We start from the raw sequence: 8,561 nt of genomic DNA, 5'->3' as shown, positions 1-8,561 counted from the left end.
TGTGGAATAAACTTTAATGCCGAAGAAAAATACCTTCAACCATTGATGCTTGCTCACACTCCCAAATTTGTTGTTGTACGGGATATTGGAAAACGAAACTTGCTCTTCTCTCTTGGAAGTCACAGGTTCCAGTCTGACAGAGATCACAAATTTATTTCTTCCTCCGCACTTGATATAACTGTCCTTCTTTACAGTACGAGATCCCGAGCTCGACTGCAGTTCGAACCCTCTGGCATCAACTGCCTTTGCAAAAGCTCAACAACCCACCATATGAATGAAAACATCGTATTGGCAGACTCCAACCATTTTGCTATACTGATCAGCCATAGCGTACATAATTGCAATAATGCAGGGTAGGCAACAGCAGGCAGCTATGCCAATCACGCAGGCTAGAGCAACACAGAAAACTACAAAAAATACATCGAATGCCAAAAACAACACATAGGCAGTAAATCAGTGGAGAAGACCGGGGCTTAAGAATTATATAGAGGCAGGCAGATTGTTCCCAAATCTCGTTTGGCACTTCCAAGCTCTGCTCACTCTAACTTGATGGTGTAAAACTGAAGGGGGTTGAGTTAGTGAGCTTGGGGACCAAACAGAAGTATATATAGCCAAGCTTCCATCAAGCTTCTTTTAGCTATGTGTCAAGTTTTCAACCGATCATGGTAGAGAATTGCAAAGGGAGTAATGGGTCACTCCAGAAGCTCCCAACAAGAAATTAATTAACTACAGTTGATTTCCATAATTTAAGGAAATAACTGCAGTTTGTTTCCATAATCTAAGGAAATGACTGAAGTTGGTTTCCAAAATTACTGCAGTTGGTTTCCAGAAAGCCGTGGGAGAGCGAGCTTAACATTTTCCTGTGGTTCCATACGCTGAAAGTCTCAGTTTTATCAAGAACTTCTGTCAAATATTCAATAGTGGAGCTTTTAGCTTCATCCAAAGTGTTTTCTCCTAAGAATGCAAGTTGGGAAGTTCTATAAAGGCTCAACATGCTTGCTACATCTTTGTTGAGTGACCAGTCGAGCAAAAAAATTGCCCAACAACATCTTTGAAGTTCTAGAAAATGATTGTTAATAAAACGATGTTCAAATGTTAGAGCATGGAACAATTAATGATGTGTCTGAAAAATCCATGGCATACCTTTTGCCATTATCTTGAAGCATCTCTTTAGAAAATTAAGTAAAATTGATACCTACCTAGAGATACATTGTAACGATGCAGCCGAAGCAACCAAAATCCCAAAGCAGTGGTCTCAAGATCCGCTATGGGGTTCAGGCTCCTCCACCCAATTCCTCAGTCATTCCAATGTCTGTATGCGATAGATTTCGTCAATTTTACATTCAAGGAATTTTCAGAGGAAATATGGCTTCGAAGGCTCCCAAAATATAATTTTCTATTGATACCTGTAAACATAATCTAGAGCTTCCTTGATTTCCTTTTCAAAATGTCTATCGATTCCAAGGCGTTCAACATTATCCACGATCAGGAGGCATTGTTGGTGTACATGCACTTAGACTAGTTATGTTGGTGTACATGCACCTAGATTAGCTCCAATTAACTTATTGCTTGCATGTGGCACATGTACACATTAACATAAGATAAAGCACACTTAGATTTACTTAGCTTTAGTTATTGCATGTACAACTAAGCTTAACTTAGTTGCTTTTATGTATTTATTCTAAAACTAATATTGTAGAATCAATTTTTCATTCTTTTCTCAATTCTTGCTCGCTTCCTTCCTTCTCTTGCAAGCTTGTTTATTGTTTTGCAGATCTAGATCTGTGTATCTCAAAAATCTTACATGGTATCAGAGCACAGGGATTTGTAATCAGTGCACAAGCAATTTTATTTGTAGATTCAGAAGATTGAAGCAACAACAAAGAATGGAGTCTAAATTGGAGTTTCCACAATCGGCAATTCTCACTCCATATAATTATTTCGAATGGAAGCCAAAGATTCAACTTCATCTCAGAAGTAGAGGCTTATTTCGAATAACCATGGGAACGGAAGTTGAACCAACATCGTCAATGGAGAAAACAAGATATTTCAATCGCATGGACGAGGCCTTCGGCATCCTATGTTTATCTATTTCTCCGGAACTGCTATTTCATGTTGAATCATGTTCAACTGCAAATGAAGTATGGAAAATTTTGGAAGAATTGTTTGGAAAACAGGATGAAATGCAAGGTCACATTCTCGAAAATGAGTTAAACTCATTAGATTCGAGAAACTTTGAGAACATTCAAGATTTTTTCACAAGGTATAAAGCCTTGTTGGTTCAGCTGAAAGGATGCGGGATCGACAAATCCAAGCAAGAAAAGCAGTTGATTCTTTCCATTTTATCAAAACTTGGTCCAGAGTATGCAGTATTCGTCTCTACATTCCACACAGTCAGATCTGCAACTGGTGCAGATTGGAAGATGCCCTCACTGGATTCTTTTATTCAGTCTTTGATGCATGAGCAAGATAAGCTCATCAAAATGGGCACACTTAAAAATTCCAAAGCGCATGCACTTACTGTGCATGCAAAAGGAAAGGCAAATCCCAAACCCCCTGATGGATCATCTGGCTCAAAGGAAAGGAAAGGAACGAAAGGGCAATCAATGTGCAATTATTGCCACCGTGGTTTTCATCCTGAATCTGCACGCATGAAGAAGACTATAGATCTTATGGCGCAGACACTCCAGCAACACAATCTTGGAGACCACATTCCTGAGAATGCTAAGAAGAAGTCTGGAGAAAAAGCACCAGATCCAAGAGGTAATGGGCATGCTTTGATTGCTCTTCATTCTGCACCACAAGAATGGATCATCGATTCAGGAGCTTCACATCATATGGCTTCTTCAAAGGAATCCTTTTCTTCTCTACATGCATACTCAGGTCCTCCCATTCTCGTGGGGGATAATTATGCAGTTGTAGCAACTAGACAAGGAAGAGTGCAATTCGAAGATGGAAGTTTTGAAAATGTCTTGCATATTCCAAGGCTTTCTGTGAATCTTCTCTCAGTGTATCAGATGACACACATAGGCAGCGGAAGGAAAGTGGAATTTACCCCAGATTTCGTGAACATTTATGACATGCAAACCAATTTGAAGATTGCATCTGGCAAGGTAAATGATCAATCTCGTCTGTATACATTTTCTGATTTTGTTCCTCAATCAGATTCTATTTTGCTACTTACGCATGCAAATGAAGAAAATGAAAACTCTGAAGCCGATGGTAGCAGCGAAGCCGAAGTCGAGGAAGACGAAGAAGACCTGAAGAAACTGCTGGCTCCTTTCAGCAAGGAACAGCTGATAGACATCATCTCTGAGAACGCCAAGAAGGACCCGCAGCTTGTAGAAAATATTCGAAAACTTGCCGACAAGGATCCTGTGCACAGAAAAATCTTCGTCCGTGGCCTTGGCTGGGACACTACATCGGAGGCTTTGAAGTCCGTTTTCTCCCAATACGGCGAGCTGGAAGAATGCACTGTCATCGTGGACAAAGGCACTGGGAAATCCAAAGGTTATGGATTCGTGACCTTTAAACACATGGAAGGTGCGCAGAAAGCCCTGAAGGAGCCCAGCAAGAAAATCGATAGCAGGATGACTGCTTGCCAGATGGCGTCCGCCGGCCTGGCGCCAGCGCACCCTCCCACCGAGACCACTGGGCGTAAAATCTATGTGAGCAACGTTCCGGCCGATATTCCGGCGGAGAAATTGCTGAACTTTTTTTCGAAATACGGCGAAGTCGAGGAAGGGCCCTTAGGGTTTGATAAACAGACTGGAAAGTCCAGGGGTTTTGCGCTTTTCATTTACAAGACTGTTGAGGGTGCTAAGAAGGCTTTGGAGGAGCCGAACAAAACTGTAGAAGGTCATGCCATGAACTGCAAGCGGGCAGCAGAAGGTAGCAAGCAAAGGAACACGCATACCCCTGTTACCGGCTCTCTGGACCCCAATGACCTTGCGCTGACCCACGGTGCGGGTTCGATTCTCGGATCGGCCGCGGCAGCACACGGTGTTCTTGGCAGCACATTGCCTTTTAATCAGGGTGGTGCTCCCGGGTTCAGTCAGGCGTTTAATGCTATTTTGGCTGGTCAGAACCAGAACTTTCCTGGACTGAATCACTCGCTTTTCACGTCTGTTAATCCTGCTTTGGCATCGTCATTGAATCCATCTTCGTTGTCCCAGCGGCTGCGTTTTCGCCATCTGTTCAGAGCTCGCTTGGATCGGTAGGGTCGTATGGAGTGCACCCGAGCTTGGGGGCTTATGGGTCTCAGCATGGGTTGCTCCTCAATATGCCAGCTATAATAGGAAAACAGAATGCAGCCGTCTTACCGGACCCGATCTGGGCGCACGCCATTAAATCTCGGCCGGCTAACGAAATAGGTATTGCATATTTCTGCACGGGAGTCGGCTTTGCAAACTTACACCTCTTGATATTCAGATTTAGGGCCTCTCCTAAATCAATTTCAGCAAAAGTATTCACAGGAGGAGGTACATGGACTCTGCTTGTCTCCACAGGAATGTCTTCGTATGCATCGAAGTTTATACTCGTATTCACCTGGTCAAAGACGTCGTCAGCTTTCAAGTCTTTGGCAAAGTGGTCTACTTCGCGTTCACGAGAGCCACCAGAACGAGCGTTGGAGGTAGTATTACCCCACCCGCGTCCTCCCGATGCACCCCATGAGGGTTTTTTGCCCCAGACCGGCTTCTCATCCCAGCCTAGAGACTTTTCAGATTTTTCACTCGGGGTGAAAGACACGACTGCCTAGCAGTTGTCTTTTCTCTACTTTTGTAATATATTTTGAGGGGAGGTTTTCTTCCCACTAGGTTTTCCCTTTTTCCTCCTTTTTATGCATTGTATATGGGTACCTAAAATGGCCGTATTGCCGGAACTCATTCATTTTGCATCACACTCACCTAAGTTATGCTTAAGGGGGGGTGTTGGTGTACATGCACTTAGACTAGCTGTGTTGGTGTACATGCACCTAGATTAGCTCCAGTTAACTTATTGCTTGCATGTGGGCACATGTACACATTAACATAAGATAAAGCACACTTAGCTTTAGTTAGCTTTAGTTATTGCAGTACAACTAAGCTTAACTTAGTTGCTTTTATATATTTATTCTAAAACTAATATTGTAGAATCAATTTTTCATTCTTTTCTCAATTCTTGCTCGCTTCCTTCCTTCTCTTGCAAGCTTGTTTATTGTTTTGCAGATCTAGATCTGTGTATCTCAAAAAACTTACAGACGTGCAGATCCACTCGATATAGGCATGGAATAGTACGGTGGGGGTAATAAATCAATATTTTAAAATGAAGTAGTAAACGGAAAATGGTGGGGACAGGCTCAGGTAATACATACCATAACTGCCAAACTTGGTGAGCACGTTGTTCAAGAATTCAAGGCATTTCATGTTACAGTGTGGATGAAGACGCAGGCCGTAGAAGCAGGTGAGCCTGAGAAAGATCCATCTTGGCTTTGAAGATCAATTATTCTTTCCCAATCAACCATATCTGGTATGCCTTCCAAAGATGAAAACAATGCTCCGCCATTAATTTCGTCCCTTGAGAGACTGCAAACCAAAATTAACATCCATTTATTAGAATATGCAGGGCAAGTAATATGGTAAAAAATTTGTGAAAAATCAACAATACATGGATTAGGAGGAGGAACTCTGACTTGGTTAATCTCTTCTGCTGTTTCGTTTGCAGCAGACGTATCTAATGCAGGTCGTAAGGAAGTCTGAGGTGGAGAGACTGAGCTTCTCTCAAACAAAGAAGGAAAGGTGATCTCAAAATCTGTGACTAAGCTGTCTTGATCTCCTTCGTCCTTTATTACTTGTAGGTTTCTCTTGTGCATGCACATCAGGGTCCAGATCCATGGCAATTACATTATCAAGCTGGTGCGAGTTCTATATGCACAAAAAGAGTACATGATTACATTAATAAATTAATTAAAAAGACTTCTGATCATCTGAAATCCTATAAATTGTTAATTAATTCTATTAACTCTTACCCTGCTTTACTTGTACATCCGCAACTTTCCATTTATCGAGCACAAGAACACAAGAAAGAGTGGCAAGCAGGCGGTCGGACAGTAGAAAGTGCGACTCAGTCCCCCATGAACCATCTTTCAACTGATTTTTCAAAATCCATTCAACTGTTTGGGGAAATTGCAGTCGAGAAGAACCATCAATGGCAGGCACCCTGGCTACCCATGCTGTGTCATGAGCAGATGGAGTAATAATTGATTCTCCACCTCCAATCGCAGCACCAAGCATCACCTTAAAGCTCGCTAATAAGTGCCTCCGCACGTTCTCTGTAACTAGAATCTTGTTCAATTAACACAACCCAACAGGTAATCGTCATGTATAATTCATTTGATCAGAAACTAGAAACAGTAATTTGGTCATGAAACTTGAACATAAAAATTGTGCAGTGAATTGAAATGAAAGGAAGAATTTACTGACATTATAAGGCGATTTATGAGAATTTACAGAATCATAAGCCCAGACATTGGATGAGGATTGGCCGTCCTTCGGATGAAGTTATTGCTGGCCAACCTACGAGACACAGTAGAATCTGCTTCCGCTTCAACAGTAACACTAGCCATTTGAAATTCTTGGAAGTCGCTAATACGAGTTAAATGCAGAGTTGTAATGGCAAACATTTTTGATTGCTTGGCTTGGCTTGTAGATACACGGATTTGAACTTGAGTGACAACTTTTTAATGGCAAGCAAATTTTTGATTGATGGGCTTGGCTTTATAATAGGGCCAACGCTTCCAGATTTGAGAAATAGAATCATGGAAGGAAGCAAGTTGCAGGCGAGGCGGACAAAAGGAAAATAAGAAAAAAAAGGCTTAAATTACGTCACTGACGTCACTGCTTCGGTAAATGGCGCAGGGAAGAGGTTACGCGAATATTAATACAAGGAGACTTGGTGAGCATGATGGAGAGAGTTTATACGGATATCCAAGTTTGTCCATTTGTGAATTATTTTGTGCTCGCCAGATTGAAACATTTCTTTTGGAATTTTTAAATCAAAGTCGAGCGGCTGTACATAATTATTTTACGCGCCATTATTTTTAGACTAGGGCCTTATTTATTCCTATGTCACGCAACTCGAAGCAAAATCTAGGAATTCTAATTTCTCCCAGCTACTAAGGAGTTGTTTATAATGCGATTTTTTGGAGATTCCGGTGATGGAATCCGGCAGAAGAAATTGAGGTTAAATCTTGATTTGTTGCAGTTAAAATGGTTTTTTAACTGCATATTTGGATTCAGTACCCTGGAAAACCCCTGGGACACTTTCATTGTGCAGAAACTAGCTATCAAAATTGCGATTCCAATAAATTCCTGCCAGATTTCGACCGGAAAAACCCGTCGAAAAGACTTTCAAAAAATCGCGTTATAGACAACTGCATTTTCAAATCAAACTTTACAATTTCCTTTCTTATTACTATGTTGTATTTCTAAATCAAATTTCTAGCGATAACTATCATCGGCAATTTATCTCAAATCGTTCTGCTTCGATGTCATATTTCCGAATCAAAACTTTTGTAATTAAAATCATATTAAAACCGTTAATATTAATTACAAACACAAAATTAAAACAAGGACTATATAGTACCTTCTCTGTGTCTCTTTTAAAATAATAGTGAAACTCTATTTGATCATTATTATTATGATATATTAAAAGAATTAGTAATTATGTTTTGAAATGTAGTTGTAAATATATTTTTGGTAATATTTGTTTCAATTTATTTAGTAAATATATAACAGTAAACATATTTAGTTACAATAAATATATAAATTAATATCGAGATTACAAAATTAGTTTATAAAATTATTGAACATTTTTCATGTTAATTTTAATATTAATTTTTTAATTAATATAAAAATTAATTGATAGTCACTTTTGAATAAAGAAATGTATCAATTACTTACTGATGAAATATCTCATTCATGAAATACAATAAAAACATAAACAAAATCTGATGTGACCTATATACTCTTGGATTTTTAATTAATATGATAAATATTTTTCCACCTTTGAAAAAAAAAAAATGTAACAATAACTTAATTATGAGATGTCTCACTCAATTATGAACACAATAAAAATCAAATCAAATTTGATATGACCCATTTACGTTTGACATTGAGTAATATTATATCCAAATTGACAACTGATCATAAATGTCAATAAAATAAATTGTAAAAAATAAAAAATATTTTTAAAAATTACATTTTATTAAATTAGAAAACATTTTATTAATTGCCCAATCTCGTGAGTTTTGTAAACACCACCAGAATAGACGTCTACTCATGAACTCCCGCTCTCTCACCCGCCATGCCATCAACCTTTTATGAAGCAAGTTTTTTGGGATATTTTTATTTGGACAAAAAATTCAAAACACTTTGAATTTTACTAATTCTCTTTTTACATTAAAGTTATGATTATTTATAATATTTTATAAAAATATAAGATTTGTTATAATAATCACATTTTATCTTTTCTATTCCCATTGTATGTTATTACACAAAAATATATTTAATAAATAGAGTTAA

At 39.0% G+C, this 8,561-nt stretch overlaps 2 pseudogenes; one reads left to right on the top strand and one right to left on the bottom strand.

The window, feature by feature from the left end:
• Positions 1-255: 255 nt before the first annotated feature.
• LOC149142939 (alpha-bisabolene synthase-like) lies at positions 256-6,661 on the bottom strand (annotated as a pseudogene).
• LOC149142940 (UBP1-associated protein 2A-like) lies at positions 3,076-4,759 on the top strand (annotated as a pseudogene).
• Positions 6,662-8,561: the final 1,900 nt, after the last annotated feature.

This window comes from Pinus tabuliformis, chromosome X (genome assembly GCF_031772625.1).
Source record: "Pinus tabuliformis cultivar Carrire ecotype Pingquan chromosome X, CPIR1, whole genome shotgun sequence".
Lineage (NCBI taxonomy): Eukaryota > Viridiplantae > Streptophyta > Pinopsida > Pinales > Pinaceae > Pinus > Pinus tabuliformis.
The sequence above is the reverse complement of the archived record's forward strand: the minus strand, read 5'-3'. Positions and strand labels throughout refer to the sequence as shown.